General features: G+C 35.9%; 1 long non-coding RNA gene across 1 annotated transcript in view; it reads left to right on the plus strand.

Annotated features, from left to right (window-relative positions):
* Positions 1–14,561, plus strand: part of LOC140137937 (uncharacterized) — a 41,559-nt gene extending 26,998 nt beyond the window's left edge. Inside the window, exon 2 of the long non-coding RNA XR_011856928.1 lies at positions 12,975–14,561. This is a non-coding gene — a long non-coding RNA (uncharacterized lncRNA). The remainder of the gene's footprint in view (positions 1–12,974) is intronic.
* The last annotated feature ends 3,227 nt before the right edge of the window (positions 14,562–17,788 follow it).

A 17,788-nucleotide genomic window follows, 5' to 3' on the forward strand; every position in this document is an offset into this window, starting at 1 on the left:
ATGTGCATGTCAATAGACTTCCTTAATTGAGGCAAAGACCCAATGACTAATTTTTTCATCAGCTTACACCCAAATTACCTCCCGTTTTATTTCAGACATTTACACAAAATCTGCAACTTTTTACACTCTTCGCGCGCATTTTGAACATTTTTGTGGCAATTTTAGGTTCAAAATTGGAAATCCTTGCATGCCAATGCACACTTTGCCCAGGGGTTATTTTCCCTGTCAATGACACCCAATTTTTATCGATCCCACACTGAACGACCCCCCCCCCCGTTTTTCTTCCCTTTTTTTAAAGAAACCCTTCACCATAGGCCCCATACTGTTGTACTCCGGTAGGCACAGGTACACCAGGCACATAAAGAAACTCGTCAGTTATAGTCATCCTTGCTGTTCAACAACCTGATAATTTTGGATTATTCTGAAATATACATTTTGTTAATTGGACTTTGCTTCTCATTCGACACCCTGTTCGTGAACATCGAGCAAGAATTGACCAAGATATGCGCCTCCACCCCCTCAAACCCCAAAATCAAAAGTTGCAATTTCAACGATTTTCAATGGGAACGCGGATTGCACACAAGCACCACGGGGCAATCAATAAAGCAAACAATAACGGGCACAATTGAATCGTTAAAATTGCAACTTTTCATTTTGGGGTTTGAGGGTTTGGAGGCGCATATATCTTGATCAATTCTTGCTCGATTTTCACGAACAGGGTGCAGGTGTCAAATGAGAAAGCAAAGTCTAATTAACCAAATTTATATTTCAGAATAATCCAAAATTATCAGGTTTTTGAACAACAAGGATGACTATATAACTGACAAGTTTCTTTTTGTGCCTGGCGTACATCACTTTGATATTTAGTCCAGACAAAATTTCAATAATTCAGCTTTCTTTCGGCATTTGTTAGTAAAAGTTGATGATAAGGGTTATACAGGGGTAAAAAATTAAACATGCTCCGATTTTGCTCATTAGCATATAATAGACTCTTGCTCACCCCCTTTTTTTGGTCCAATTAATAAAAATAGCTAGGTTATCAACTTTTACTCAAAACTGCTGAACAACAATTTTATACAAGCACAAATTTGAGATTTTCCTCTAGTCCAATTCCAGTGCCCTCGGGGCGCTGATTTTTCTTCAGAATCTAGATCCGCTCCTTACCCGAAAGCAATACCAATGACGTTTATCACTCCGGGAGTATGTGTGGTTGCAATCATCATGATCATGTTGCAATGTGCAGAGTGCGGTTGCTTAACCAATTTCTAGCCTCCTAGCCCGAAAGATCAGTCCAAAAACCCAATATCTTAGTTATAAACCCTAATCCTCTAATCCTTACCTGAACCCTAAACCTAAAGTTCATCCTAATCCTAACCTATAACCTAAGCCTAATCCTAACCCTTAATATAACTCTGACTTTAATCCCAATTCCGACCCTAACTATAGCCTTAACCATGATGCTATACTACATTTTATTACCAACCCTAATCCTAACCTAAAATGTCATAAACCCTATTTTTTTGGACTGATGACCCTTTGGACTAATGCGCAGTTCCCTGAATACGGTAATCTGCGCATATAACAACAACAACAGTAAAAAAAACCCACCCCGCATCCACCTCTTATCAAAACCTCGTTACTGCCATTGATCACTTTGAGGATACTAACACACAACAGGAAAAGAACATAGCGGCATTATTATTATTGCGTGAGCGGTGCTGTTCTAAATATTTATGTCAAATGTTTAAATATAACTTTTTTATTGAATTCTCAATAGAGATGACTAGGGAATGCAACAGAACATTAATGCGTTATTTATAAGTTGTTTGACGTGGAATAATCGAGGTTTTCCCGCCTTCCTGAGAACATTTCAGTATTCATGATCACACGTGCTTGTGGCGATATTCATATCAAGAATACATATAATAGCAATGAAGCAAACAAGTAGAAAAAAGCATTTTATAAAAAACAATGTGCAGCGTGAACGTAAGATCAATTTGGCAGATTAAAAGGTCTTACTTCCGTATAAACAATTGTGACCAGGCTCGTTAAGTGAAGTGTTTCATGGGGACAATTTTACTAAAACGTATAAGTCAATCACGACATATGCAAAATAATTGCATTAAGACTAAGAGAAACCTTGCAGCAATTTGCTTCTTTAACGAATCTAATTATATTGTAAATCGTATCAAATGTGGAAATGTGCACTTGCGTTGATTGTTGCAAATATTTCTATGCTAATAAACCGCAGTCAACAGATTTGTTTACAATTACCATAATGACGAAGAAAAAAGAAAAGAATAGGCATTCAATAAATTGCTGAAATTAAGACGATATTAATTTCTGCCAAACGTGAGGAACAATGTGTTTGTATTTCACACCTGGAAATTCAAACACATTTAATAATAAAACGTTTATATTTGATTGTGTTTCATTCAGATATATATTTGCCTGGGTTAGAGTTTCTGACCACGTGACATATTAGATATTGGAGTCAACAAAATCTCTGATGCTTTTGTACCAATGTGCCGTGGAAAAAACTGTTTTGCGCTTATCAGCAGTCGAGAGATATGTTTGACTCTTAAGATACCCGGTTCAATTTCTAAATCATGAAGAAGCAATTTCAACACTGTGATTCTGGTATCTATACAGCAGTGCCTTTGAGGCGAGTCAGAGCCTTCATGTCATATTTATTGCAGTTTTGGTTATTTTCTTGAAATAGTACTTTTTCTGCAGAGTAATCATGGTTATATATTGATTTTATAGGAAACGAGTCAAGGAAGCCACTAGTCACATTTATCTTTCCATATGTATTGCAGTTATTGTGTTGCAACAAATAATAGGTCACAAACGAAAGTTTTTGCTACCCCCTCCGTTAATATCACGATGGGGTAATCATTACAACGAGCCTTGGGACAGCACATATTGAACCCATACATTTCCCTATGAGTGTGGGCTTTATTTTTCTCAATATTTGAGTGCAAACACCGCTAGCTCAGGCAACGCTCCGACCTGTCTGAATACTTAAAGATATTAAATGAGAATGTAAAGAACCGCTAGGTTGCGTAACGGTAACACCATACAGTATCAATGTCAATGTACACAATTCTTTGTTTTTGTAAGTTAATATAGATACGGTTTAAACAACAGTATTCATTGCTTCGTGTTACTTATACAACCACACGATTATTTGTTTGACCCAGCGCCTATAAAAAGAAACCAAAGTGTATCGAGTTTTAATAATATAATATAATATAATATAATATAATATAATATAATATAATATAATATAATATAATATAATATAATATAATATGGGATACGGTAACCCACCTGTTACAAAAGTCAATAATACGAATGATAAGGATGTTATGTGTTCACTAATTCTCTTTGAAAATATTCATCGCAAATCATAAAGATGGACATCTTTGACATGACATGGTTTTATGAAACATTAACAGGCAACTATTTCTGTCTGGTATGTGTTGATTTACTACACTAAGTCACACAATTTATTAGATTTTTCAAGTAAAATGGGTCAATAATTGAAGGGAGGCGAATTAAAGAAGCAGAACTTTATCAAAATCATAACCTTTTTAAGTTTCGCGAATGCCATGATGGTAAATCAAGGGTTTCGGTAATGTGACAATGGTGAAAGTCAGAGTATTGCTAGATATTCGCAGTGTCAGTTCACAATTCTTTACCCCTATTTGCTTGTACACTCATAGATTGTGTCAGGTATCAAATTATATTCCAAAACTTAATATCAACTTTTGAGTTATTGAACTATGACATTGGTTCCTATAATGAGAGGATACTTTTAAACTAATACTGGTTATTTTGTGTTTCGAAAATTCTATAGAACTAGGTAGCAGCTTATTATCCTCTTCAGCAATAGTATTATTGATTGATTTAAATGTTTGATGAGATATTTGTCGCTATAGCTATGAATACGATCTTCACGCACATTTTACACTGTAACTCAGAATACAATTTGCCGAGTTTACGGCTCATTCGTAGTGTCAACTCACATTTTCGCTTTAATATTTTAGAAAGTATTTTTTCTTATTTTCATATTAGAATAAGAAATGTCATATATTCCCAATCAACCCTTCACCATATCCAAATCTGCCTCATGTTAATGAATCATTAAACTCTTCAAAATATTTTACTCAAGTTGAGCGTGAAATTTTCTGATTTACAAAATAACAACAAGGCATAACTTTTTTTAGAGCCGCCGCCCTTTATATCAATTTTATGTTGTTCTGATTTATTATACCGTTTCGATAGAATTTTCATTTTCTTACGTCGCTTATAAGTTATATGATTTGCAGCACATAATACACACTCATTTGAATTTTTAAAATAAAACTCTATTGTCATAAAATCTGTCTCTAGCCACAACACCATTTTCAGGCAGTTTGTAAAGCCCCTCGAGTGTAAATATGGACATCTAGGTAATAAAGTTAAGATTTGTCAAAGTAATAATATGTCTGTTTTATTCGTGTTAGGTCAACAATGCGACTGTTCCAATCAGAAAAGAAAACCATCATTTGTGTAAGATTATAACTATTGCTTGTTACATGCCAGACATCATTTAAAATAAGTGAAGTTTTGTTTGCGTGAACATGTTTATTATATACACAAACAAAAAGCGAAATGAAACGAGTTCACAATTTTTCATACAAATAAAGGTTGAACTTTTTCGTTTCACAATCCTAGCCTCGCAATTGTGTATTGTTTATAAAATTGAGGATCTGTGTTTCATAGTTATAATCCACGCTATAAGAATGAACAAAAACTTTTTGCTCTTTTCAATCAGAATAACACAATTGTTAATGTCTTTAAAGTGATACTACACCCCTTGATAAATTTGTGACTATTTTCAGTGCATTTTCTCAAAAACTGATAAAACACTGGTAACAAAAGTTATGTATATTATAGGGGCAAGGAATCCAGTTACTACTCTGGAATTTCAGTGACTCAAGACAAGTAGTTATTGATTTATTGATCATACACTCTAATGACGGCCTTTTCATTTTTTTGAATAGAAAGTCTATTCATTTTTCTTTAAATAGAAACTCGTCAATTTGAATAGATCCCTTATCATTTTTAAATCGAATCATACCGTTTGATGCGATTTAGTATCAACATCGCAGGAAACTTTGAATCGACACACTCATCAAAATGACGTCAACGATAATGAGGATTTCATTGGTCAGGAGTACGCACGCTGCTGTATCCGGGGTCTTTTGCTTCTTGGTCGGCTGCCATTACACATTTGTACAGTATGGTGGGGACATAGGCACTGGTAATAAAGTGTTTGGAGGATCTTCTAAATAACTAGGAAACAAAACCACGGATGAAGAAAACAGGGCAAACGCTATTTAACACCATAGATTTCATATTTTCAAGCAAATACCTTTTCTGCTATCCCCTTTCAAGACAGTAATTGTATGTTATCAAACACACTTGATGGCTATTCAACACCACGGTGATGAGTCGTAGTGTTCCACTCTTATCGCGAAGCGGACAAGAGATGATGCATCTCCAAGCATATTTCCCCAAATTCGTTCCCTTTTGACTAGAGTCAAATAGATTCAAATAAATTGAATAGATTCTAATCAACTGTAACTAGTAAACTATTCATTTTCTGACAAGTGACCTCTTCATTTTTGAATAGAATTTGGGATCAGTTATTTGAATAGAATTTTCTATTCATTTTGAATAGATTCTCTTAAGTGCCGGCGTACATGTTTACCTATTCAAATTTGAATAGATTCTATTCATTTTTGAATAGGTATTTTTTAAGAGTGTATATTGGTTTTCCCTCATTTTTTTTTGTAACTCCACAACTGTTGTCTGAAATACAATTTACAGTGCAGTAGTTATAGTCCTTGCCCCTATTATTTACATATCTTACTTGTCACCAATGCGCTATAATTTTTGAGAAATTTTTTAAAATAGGCACAAAATTGGGCAGGTGTGTAGTACTAACCCCTTAAATAGAGCGCCTTTTGACACAACATTCATACATTCGATTTTACCAATCATCGTTTAACATAAGGAAACCGACTATAATAACGATTACAGTTGCATCCAATTGGCATCTGTTAAACATGTACGTCTCCATTGGTACGTCCATTGTGGTGCATGTTTGCTTTCTCCCACCATGTAATGAAAAAATAACACTTGACATATCTTGAAATGAAAATTTATTTCTATTTCGATTCAAATATCAGATATCACTTGCAATAAAAACTGGCTGCATAATATATTTTATAAGAAATATGATACATGTATAAACATAGATATTCGTTATATCAATGCTGCAATTAAGGTATCGCATTGCATTGGACTGAAGAAAAATAAAATGTAGAACTGTTTTTTACCTCTTGCCATTTTAATGCATTTTCATCATTTTAAATTTCAGATTTCTTACTACTGAATTCTTGCATAGTGGCTTTTTCTTTTCTTACAGATACGCACAAATACACAGTGGCGTAGCGTGGGTCATCACATGGGGGGGCACCGACCATGATTGGGGGAACCGGATCTGATTGGGGGGGACAAGCCGTTTTTCGGCAATTCTCCTATGGGATTTTAAAAAAATTCAGATCGCTTGGGGGGGGGCACGTGCCCCCCGTGCCCATATGACGCTACGCCACTGCAAATACACAGTGCATGTACGTATTGTTTCTTATTTATGATTGATCCAAATCATTCCCAGTTATACCAGGAATTTCAAACGTACATTATGATCGCGAAAATACCAAATATCGCCCCAATATGCATGTCATTTTACATTAATTTAATAACTTTTGGATGCGTTGGTTAAACCACACACCCCGAGGTCATACTTTGGGATATGCTTGATACAAAGAAGTTATTGAGCTACGTCATTGGAAATGAGACCACCATCTCTCATAGTGGTATCAGACTAAAAAGAGATAAAATAGATAGATAAGATCAAAGTTTAGTCCTTCATTACACACCCAATTTAACATTTAGATTTGCTGTAGGTCCTACATTTTGAGCAATTCATCTCGACGCTTTAGTTCCCAAAGGAATTTTTTCCTGTCCTTGAGATGACTATAGTTTACCAGTTTGTCATACAGCCAAGCGCTATGATGATACTGTTCAGTCCAGCTTTCCAGAAAGTGACGTACGTCCGTTTACGGTTGGTAACAGGTGTTTTGCTGTCATGGGAGGGTTATTGTTAATTTTTGATTGAATGAAAAGCGTTCTGGTGTTGCTACTTTAACGTATACATATCTTTAGGATGTATTAGTTTTTGTTCTTACAAATACGTCACCCCAGCCCCATGCACCGCAACATGCTTGTACACCAATGAACTTTGGATACGCTGGTTACACAATCTCATATTCCACAATATGAGGTCATACTTTGTGCTATGCTTGACAAATAGGGGTTATTGAACTACGTCATTGGAGACCACCATCGCTCAGAGTGGTATCAGGCGTTCACCTTGCGGTGATAGTTTACCAGTTTATTATGTAGCAAAGAGCTACACGAGGCAGATGATATTGTTCAGTCAAGATTTCCAGAAAGTGACCTACGTCCGTTTACGGTTGGTAACACGTGTTATGCTGTAATGGGAGGATTATTGTTAATTTTTGCTTGAATGGATGCTACATTAACGTATACCTCTCTTTAGGATGTATTAATGCTTGTTCTTACAAATACGTAAGCCTGGCCCCATGCACCACAACATACTTGTACACCAATGAACTTTGGATGCGTTGGTTACACAATCTGATATTCCACAACATGAGGTCATACTTTGTGCTATGCTTGACAAATAGGGGGTTAATGAACTACGTCATTGGAGACCACCATCGCTCATAGTGGTGTCAGACTTTCACCCTGAGGTGATAGTTTACCAGTTTATTATGTAGCAAAGGGCTACACGAGGCAGATGATATTGTTCAGTCCAGCTTTCCAGAAAGTGACCTACGTCCGTTTACGGTTGGTAACAGGTGTTATGCTGTAATGGGAGGATTATTGTTAATATTTGCTTGAATGAATGCTACTTTAACGTATACCTCTCTTTAGGATGTATTAGTTTTTGTTCTTACAAATACGTAACCCCAGCCCCATGCACCACAACATGCTTGTACACCAATGAACTTTGGATACGTTGGTTACACAATCTGATATTCCACAACATGAGGTCATACTTTGTGCTATGCTTGACAAATAGGGGGTTATTGAACTACGTCATTGGAGACCACCATCGCTCATAGTGGTGTCAGACTTTCACCCTGAGGTGATAGTTTACCAGTTTATTATGTAGCAAAGAGCTACACGAGGCAGATGATATTGTTCAGTCCAGCTTTCCAGAAAGTGACCTACGTCCGTTTACGGTTGGTAACACGTGTTATGCTGTAATGGGAGGATTATTGTTAATATTTGCTTGAATGAATGCTACTTTAACGTATACCTCTCTTTAGGATGTATTAGTTTTTGTTCTTACAAATACGTAACCCCAGCCCCATGCACCGCAACATGCTTGTACACCAATGAACTTTGGATACGCTGGTTACACAATCTCATATTCCACAATATGAGGTCATACTTTGTGCTATGCTTGACAAATAGGGGTTATTGAACTACGTCATTGGAGACCACCATCGCTCAGAGTGGTATCAGGCGTTCACCTTGAGGTGATAGTTTACCAGTTTATTATGTAGCAAAGAGCTACACGAGGCAGATGAGATTGTTCAGTCAAGATTTCCAGAAAGTGACCTACGTCCGTTTACGGTTGGTAACACGTGTTATGCTGTAATGGGAGGATTATTGTTAATTTTTGCTTGAATGAATGCTACATTAACGTATACCTCTCTTTAGGATGTATTAATGTTTGTTCTTACAAATACGTTAGCCTGGCCCCATGCACCACAACATACTTGTACACCAATGAAATTTTGGATGCGTTGGTTATACAATCTATATTCCACAACATAAGGTCATACTTTGTGTTATGCTTGACAAATAGGGGTTACTGAACTACATCGTTGGAGACCGCCATCGCTCAGAGTGGTATCAGGCTTTCACCTTGGGGTAATAGTTTACCAGTTTATTATGTAGCAAAGAGCTACACGAGGCAGATGATATTGTTCAGTCAAGATTTCCAGAAAGTGACCTACGTCCGTTTACGGTTGGTAACACGTGTTATGCTGTAATGGGAGGATTATTGTTAATTTTTGCTTGAATGAATGCTACATTAACGTATTCGCTACTTGCACGGTTCCGCCATTATGCACTATGTGCGTGGAGAGCCTCGAACTGGCAGCATACATGAATGGGAATTGAACTAGTCATAACGTTCTGTGTAAGGTTACATAATTCTTCCTTTCATGTATGCTGCCAGTTCGAGGCTCTCCCGCACATAGTGCATAATGGCGGAACCGTGCAAGTAGCGAATACTCTCTTTAGGATGTATTAATGTTTGTTCTTACAAATACGTAAGCCTGGCCCCATGCACCACAACATACTTGTACACCAATGAAATTTTGGATGCGTTGGTTACACAATCTATATTCCACAACATAAGGTCATACTTTGTGTTATGCTTGACAAATAGGGGTTACTGAACTACATCGTTGGAGACCGCCATCGCTCAGAGTGGTATCAGGCTTTCACCTTGGGGTAATAGTTTACTAGTTTATTATGTAGCAAAGAGCTACATGAGGAAGATGATCTTGTTCAGTCCAGCTATCCAGAAAGTGACCTACGCCCGTCGACGGTTGGTAACAGGTGTCATGCTGGAACCAGTGTTTGCCATAGCATCATTGAATGAGTTTTTACCCCTTTTCAAAAATGGTAAAAATATTACCGATATGTTTGGGGAGGTAGTAGCTTAATATTTTTTTGAGAAATCCAGACAAATTTTATTTTCATACATAGGCTAAATGCCAAGAAATATTTTAATGTTTGTGAAATTTTCCCTTACAGAGTTTGTTAACAAGCGCGATGAAATCAATAACTTGTTTCAAAATCAATCTTTTCTAAAGGTTCACATCTAACCTACTTCGCAACTGATTAAACAAATATGTGGGATTTGAATCATATTATACCGTACATCCTTTGATAGCTTCCCGTGGCTTTTTTCTATAACCGTCTTTTCCATAATCAATAGACCAATTTGTGTCAAATTTCCGAATCCTTGAAATTGGCTATTTATTAATTCATGCCCGGTTTTCTTGGAATACTAGCAGTTTGACTACTCACTTAATGTTCCCTCTTAACTTGCCACTCTTACTCTAACTGAAAGCCTTTTTTATTTTATTATTTTGGGGTGGAACCCCTTTAAGATTTTTAACTTTATTCAATTTAAATTTGAAACAATAAAAACACTAGCAAACCAGTGGAATTCATAATTGGGTGACAGCAATGGTGAAAAGGGGGTCTTAACAGCCCTACATACGCGTCACCTCCAAATTGGGAGTGCCCCCAGGATTTTAGCACATAATTGGGCGCCCCATTTCTTTTTTAAAGGAATTTTTATTTGCTTTTAGAGGAGGGTGTGTAGATTCAGAATCTGCCTTGTGCCAAGAAGCAGCCTTGAGGAAATTGTGTTATTGAGGTCAAAGGTCACATGGGGATTAAAGTTAAAAATGCTTTAATCAAGTTATAAAATACCACCAGTTGTTCGTCTGGTCCTATTAAAGGAATAAAAAATTCAATGGTCATGTATCTGCAGGATACCTAATTAATGAGGAATAGGTCAAAGGGTACAATAACGATGTCGTAGGTCAAATTGTCAAATGCTCCAAATTGAATAAAAATAGTATCAAATTATTCGTATTTACAAATGCTTATGATTAACATGATAAATACCAAACAAATATCATCTGAGGTATGAGAAGTCATATTATTCTCGAATCATGGGCCCAAGTTCAAAATCCTATAATGTAACCTTGACATTTAATAGATCGTAAAATTAAATCTAGACTGCGTAGATATAGTAAACAATACATTTTTGGTTTTCTTTTGTCAAGATAGATAATTTGAGACTATTTTAAGTCCAAATGGAGCATTTTGAAAAGTTTACCCCTACACTATTTTGATATAAGCCTTTGACCTATAATATAATAATATAATATTGACCTATACCTCATTAATTCTCGCGTTTCACAATACAATGCGGCTCCAGCGGTCGCTGGGTCGAGGCCAAAATGCGCAGTGCATCATGGGAAAATGAGTCGACATCCAAAGCCCGCGTAATACGAATACAATACAGGATCATTGTGGAGGTTAAATGTCATTATAATGATGTTACATGCGAATGCACACGAAAACAAAAATTTACAACTATAGTAGATCCATTTTCTATCTTGATCACAGGGAATTCTTCGTGGAGCTGTTTTCAACTTATTTATTATCACACTCGCGTGAAAATTCAATAGCAGCTAGAATGGCGATGTCGACTCTGGAGTCGAAAATTTGACTGCCAAAAGCAACCACTGGCGGCGCATCGTATTGTGAAATGCGAGAATTAGGCATTCTTGACATATATGACCATTGACCTTTATTACTCATAATGAGACTAAATTTGGAACTAAAGGAAGAACTTGTGATATTGCATAACTTGATTAAAGCATGTGTAACCTTTGAGCTCAATAACTCAATTTGCTCCGGATTCTGAATTTGCATACCCCTGGTTGTTACTCAAACATCATTGTTAACTTAGGAAACTATACTCATCCAGAGGACAGAATAACCGACATGTTATGTTTACTACCGTTTATACCGTGTAATACTAACCCATTTTGGATCGTAATATTTTTAAAATCAACATTTATTTAGCTATCTGGTGATGAACTGTTATCCTCATTATCGATAATCTTTGTTCTTTTTCAGCTTTGCGCAGTAGTGTGATGTAGGTACCTTTCAGATGCGCGCTTCGATTTACATGTCTCATTTCAGTAAAGAACAACATAGGGTGTTACGAAAGATATAAACTGTATTTCTATTAATAATGAAAAGACACATCAATGACCTAACAATTAATTTCCCGTGTCAACAATGTTAGCATTGCGTATAAATGAAATATCATTAGTTAAATCCGAAGTGAACTTACGTCACATTTCAGTTAAACACAACCTGAACAAATGTAAGGAAATATTATTGCATATATTACCAGAACGAGTATGAAAGACGATAGTATTGGGGCGGATTTATTTTCCATCTACATTATCTATCTCATACATATCAATGTAAATACCTATGAATATCCATCAATGACACTACCCAATTATGGAATATAGTAGGCGTTTTGCGTCATATACTATTCACCCCCACAGGCCACATCAGACTCTTTCACCCTATGTGATGCGATCAAGCAAAATCAGTTTCTTGTAGGATAGTAAAACGCATTTGCAAAGCTGCATTTTGCAGAAAACCCCATTTGAACAACCAGTTCCAAAGATATGAGCAAATAAAGAGTTTCCAAAACAAAAGGAAACAAAAGGAAATATTGCCTTTGTTTGGCTATATCTCAAAATAAATATTTGCGAGTTCCGACTGATTTTGCTTGATCGCATCACCTATATTGTAATAGTTGACCCCTCCTCCCATATGTTCCCAACTATCTCAGTTACATGCTTCCATATGTGATCTTGTTGGAATGTGTCACCATAGTTTGTCGTATTTCTCTTAGCTTCTCACCTGCAACTCTGTGTGGCATTCTTGACCAGCTCTTGTGGATTACTTTATAATTATATTCCCGCGTATGTTAATTGCGTTTCCCTTATCAATGATATGTAATAAAAAGCAAGTTATTAGTTGGATCTGAAAGTTGCCTTAATGCAGATGGATCTATATTTACAAATCTTTATCGACTTGAGTCTCAAATTGATTAGTTTATCGAGCCAACCACTGTAATACATATATTTCTTTTGATATTCCTGTTTGAAATAATTTTGATGTTTTTTGTTCTTCTCAAACAGATTTGATTTGAAGACGCTTACCACTGGAGAAGAGAAACACCAAAAATAAAATCCAAAACACCACAAACTTATCCAGAAATGGAACTTAAAGTAATGACTTACTGCTTAATAGTGGTACTGTTAAGTGCCCAGATATTTGCAGAACAAACTAGAGAAAGACGAGAAACATCACAGGATGCTGACAATAATCTAGCGGAATTAGTTAACGACTTTATGGACAATGACATCATAAGGGACGAGATGGTAGAGAAGGTTATACAAAAGCTAACAGAAGAAAATCATTTTCGGATACGATCTGCAAGAACCAATGGCGTTAGTTTAAGAGCAAGGAAGCCCGGGTCATATGGGAATCGACATTCAAATTACTGCGCTAAAACAAAAGGTCACGGCTGCACTTCCGGATGGAAGAGACTGACATCAAGAAGATAATCGGAGCCATTTTACTGAATGAATCTTAGTGAATAAATAAAAGATTTACACAAAGAGCTAAAGGGTTTATTTTTTAAGTGTACACCCTTTTTGTATTTAGATGTATGATAATATGGAATAAGGAATATTATAAAACTGTGAAAAAATTTAGTTGATTTAATGCATCTGATTAATGCTGAGAATAGATTGAAATTTGAATCATTATTATTTGCATTTGGAATTTTGAATGGAATTGATTGAAAAAGCTTTAGGTAGTTTCTTATGAATGTATTAAACAAAATAAAATTAGCATGCTTTGTACAATTTGTGAAGATGTAGAGGTAGTGTGAACTTTTAAGTTATTTTGTTATTTGTTAGGTTGAGCTTATAATCCAACGACGTATGAAATGTCACAGTGAATAAAATAAAACGGAAGAAAGTATTGTGAATATATGAACATAATGAGTGGGAAAAACAAATAAATAAATATTTAGGTGATGAATGTGATGAGGTGATGCTAATGATAATTCGCTGAGGTTTACAGTCTCAAATTAATTAATCCCACACAACCAGTGAAAACAGTGAGCGTGTTGGGAATAAAACAAAACCCACACGTGACCCCTGGGTACACCTATCATGGCTGTACTAAGACCACCAAGTGATCAGGTGATGTAACATAATGGCTAGAAGCTGTAATTATGTCAGCGCCCACCTGATCACGTGGGTAATGGTATTATATACATTGCGTTCTATAACATAGCCTAAGCCTACTGATAAACCTCCATGCTGACTGTAGATGCTTAGAGGCGAGAGGTTATCCAATTTTAGACCGTTTTGTCATGGTAGCTCATCTAATGCTCATCATGGTGCTCATCTAATCCTCGTAAGGCTTTTTGTAGGTTATAAAACGGTTTCTAGTCATCTGTGATGCATTAGTTTGCGGAATCTACATTAATGGTACTGCTAAAAATAATAGGAAGAAATTTGAATTTATGTGAAAAACTTTAAAACATGATGTAATCATGTTAATGTATGCATTTAAGTTGAATTCTTTGGGTATGTAAAAAATGTGTTAACGTAATTTAAACTTGTATATGCCGTGAAACTTGTGGAGTCCGTGAGAGAGGTAACAACATATTCAATTCAATCATGAAGTCAATAAAGTGTATTTTACCGAAATTGTACTTTCGTCAGGAATGCCCAAGCTATCACGATATGCGTTGATAGTAATGCAGAAATGGAAAATCTACCTAGGCCACTTAAAGCATGAAAACAAATTAAGCAGAATTAAGCGGAAACCCGCAAAAATAGCAGAGGACAACACACAGCGTTCATCTCAATGGGAAAACGGCCCTATTGGTCCCTATGTGATTGTACAAAACAAGATTTGAACGTGGATTTGTATGATGTGAGTTACTAAGACAAAGTAAATAATGGTGTTATACATTTTACCTGTATTAAATCTACTCTGGTTTTGTTTTCATTAAATTTGAATTGTTTGCTAAATGTGTGCGAACAGTTTCAGGAAACAAATGCGTCACTTAACCCCAGAACTATCAACCACTACCAGATATTCTATCCGTCATAAAAAAACCCGCATGTGTTTACGCCCAAACGACCAAAGCTAATCGTAGCGCCATCCGTTGCCCTCATTTTAATATTTTTATTTACCTTAGCAACTTACCCGGGGGTAGGACCGGCCATCAAAAATTACCAAACAGGGGTGGGCGGATGTGGATGTGTGTGTGTGTGTGTGTGGGGGGGGGGTAGGTGAGGCACACAATGGTTTACAGTGATGATTTTAATTTTGCTCTTGTAAAATTATTCCAAGAGCTACTGACTTTTAACTTGTTAGTTATGTTGAAATAGTTACTTCCTTGTATACTTGGGAGACAATTCAGAGAAAATCACATTTGCGTAGAATTTTTACCCGAAAATCAATTTTACCTATACTTCGTACATAGCCAGAATTATTCAAAATTTGCATGGGCGCCATCACATTATGACGTCATAGCGATATTACGGTGGAGAATGTTTGTTTTTATTTTGGTATCACTGGATAGAAGAGACCCCCAATAGCTATACATTAGTACCAAATATATTATATAATGGTATATGACGTTTATAATTGAAAATTAGGGACCCCCTTCGTAATCCGTGTTACAAAATATGGCTCAGTAGTTACCATGTATATTGTTAAGCTCAATAATGGGGTATACACATCAGTTGCCTAAAGCCATGGAAAACAGGATCTGAAACTACCATTAAGTTATCTCAGAGACGCGTAGTATAACTGAAACATTTTAGCACGTTTTCTATTTTATATTTTGTTGACTCATTCGTCAGAGATGTAATAAAAAAATCATTTACAATACAACATTATGTAGACCTAAGTTTAAACCGGTTTAAATGCGGTTTAATTCTACTACATTTGTATAGTTTGTAGTTTTGAAAATAATTGGTAATGACATTTTGAACCATCGTTCCTACTGAGAAAAATTATGTAACACGAATTACGAAAGGGTTGTTGCAACCCATCTATATTTATCTTTATTTATGTATTTACATGTATCTTATCTTTATTATCCTGTATATATTGTTATTATTTGGTACCGATGGGACCTTTCAAGTAGGGTCGGTCGGTCGGCCCCCTTTTTTTCTATTTGAATTGACCCAAAAAGAACCAAAATCTGTAAATAATTTGCAATTTGAGAAAATACAAAAAAAAAATTGTTCCTGAAATTTCCGAAATTTGGGTCCGCATTCATTTGTACAGGAATTTTTTTTCCCAATTTGTTCAAAATCTGGGTCGGTCGGGCCTGTAGAACAGCGTTTTCTTATTTCGTCGCCTAATGCCAAGATAAGTACAAACAAGTAATGTTGCAACTTTGCTAAATTAGGAAAGATAAATGTGATGCGATCAAGCAAAATGAGTCTGATGTTAATATTATAATTATAACACCTTGAGTCAAAACAAATAAAAAGGAAATTAAGAGATATCATTAATATTTTATGTAGTATGTAATACTATGGCAGTGTGTGAAAGTTTAGAACGAATATATCAAAATCATTAACAATAAAACAAATTAAAAATAATAATAATTATCAAGATTATAAAGGTAATTATGAAAATTAATGGCAGTGCGCGACAAATACGGTAAGCTGTCTGTTATATGGATACATTGCTGATATACGAGGGTCACTCAAAAAGATCCCATCGTCACATCTCTGTTATCTTATATGCCAGGATATTGAAATTATCCATGATTATACTCTTACATCTTGCCTACAAAATGAAAGTTATTTAATTAAATGTGATTTTTGGTTGTTTTAAAAGATGTATTGGTTAAAGTGAATACAGATTTCGTATGTCGGAAACGGTCTGAAAAGATCTGTATTATCTTTAACCAACATATCTTAACAAGCCTAGATTTGAGAGTGTAATCATGGGTAATTTCAATATGCTGGCACGTAAGATAACAGAGATATGATGATGGAGGTAGAACTTTTTTTAATTACCCTTGTAGTTATAATTTACAATACACACTTGGTGCTGTAGGCAATACTGTTAATCCCCGTAATGTTGATTCCAAAGGAAACCGATATGATTAAAATAATATTAATAATAATTCATTATCCCATTAATTACATCAACTATAATTAAAGACAGAGATAAAAACAATTTATCGCGTCTGATGTCACTGTCAATTACGATCCTTGATTGGTTTACACAGGTTAATCAGCGCGTAAAAGGAAGACCGATCTATCTGGTGCAGATCGGAGAAAAGGAATAGCAGCAAATGGTGAAAAATTTCGTACTTTTACAAGGCAAAAAGCAGCTTTTCTAGGCATTGTCGACATGGTGCCTTCACCAAAGAAAGTTTCCTGCTATAAAGACCTAACTTTTGAGATGGTTTGCATGTCAAACGGTGTAAAATTAACAATAAGGCGCCCGGTTATAAATCCGCGTTCAGCAAGTCATCATCACGACATTTGTAAACAAACCGTGCTCGAGTTTGATTGACAGGTGATGTCAGACGCGATAAATTGTCTTTACACCGCCTTTTTTCTTACAGGTTCTTTCTTTCTTTCTGCCGACCACTACATTTGCTCTAGCACTCACATGCTTACACCGATTTGGACCTAACTTGGTCACAATCATCATTGACCATGCCCCTACATGTCACATGAAATTCGTGGGGTCAAAGGTCACGCTGGGGTCATAGGGGTCAAAAACGTGATTTCAACTAAAATGCTTCTTCTCCTACAGATTACGTATGACGGTAAACCCACTTGCACACATGCATTACTATTACCCAGTGTCTATGGGGTCCTCACAGATTTGGGGTCAAAGGTCATTAAGGGGTCACTTCCGGTATAAAACGAAAAACCTTCAAAAATTTTTA

Source organism: Amphiura filiformis, chromosome 17 (genome assembly GCF_039555335.1).
Source record: "Amphiura filiformis chromosome 17, Afil_fr2py, whole genome shotgun sequence".
Taxonomy (NCBI): domain Eukaryota; kingdom Metazoa; phylum Echinodermata; class Ophiuroidea; order Amphilepidida; family Amphiuridae; genus Amphiura; species Amphiura filiformis.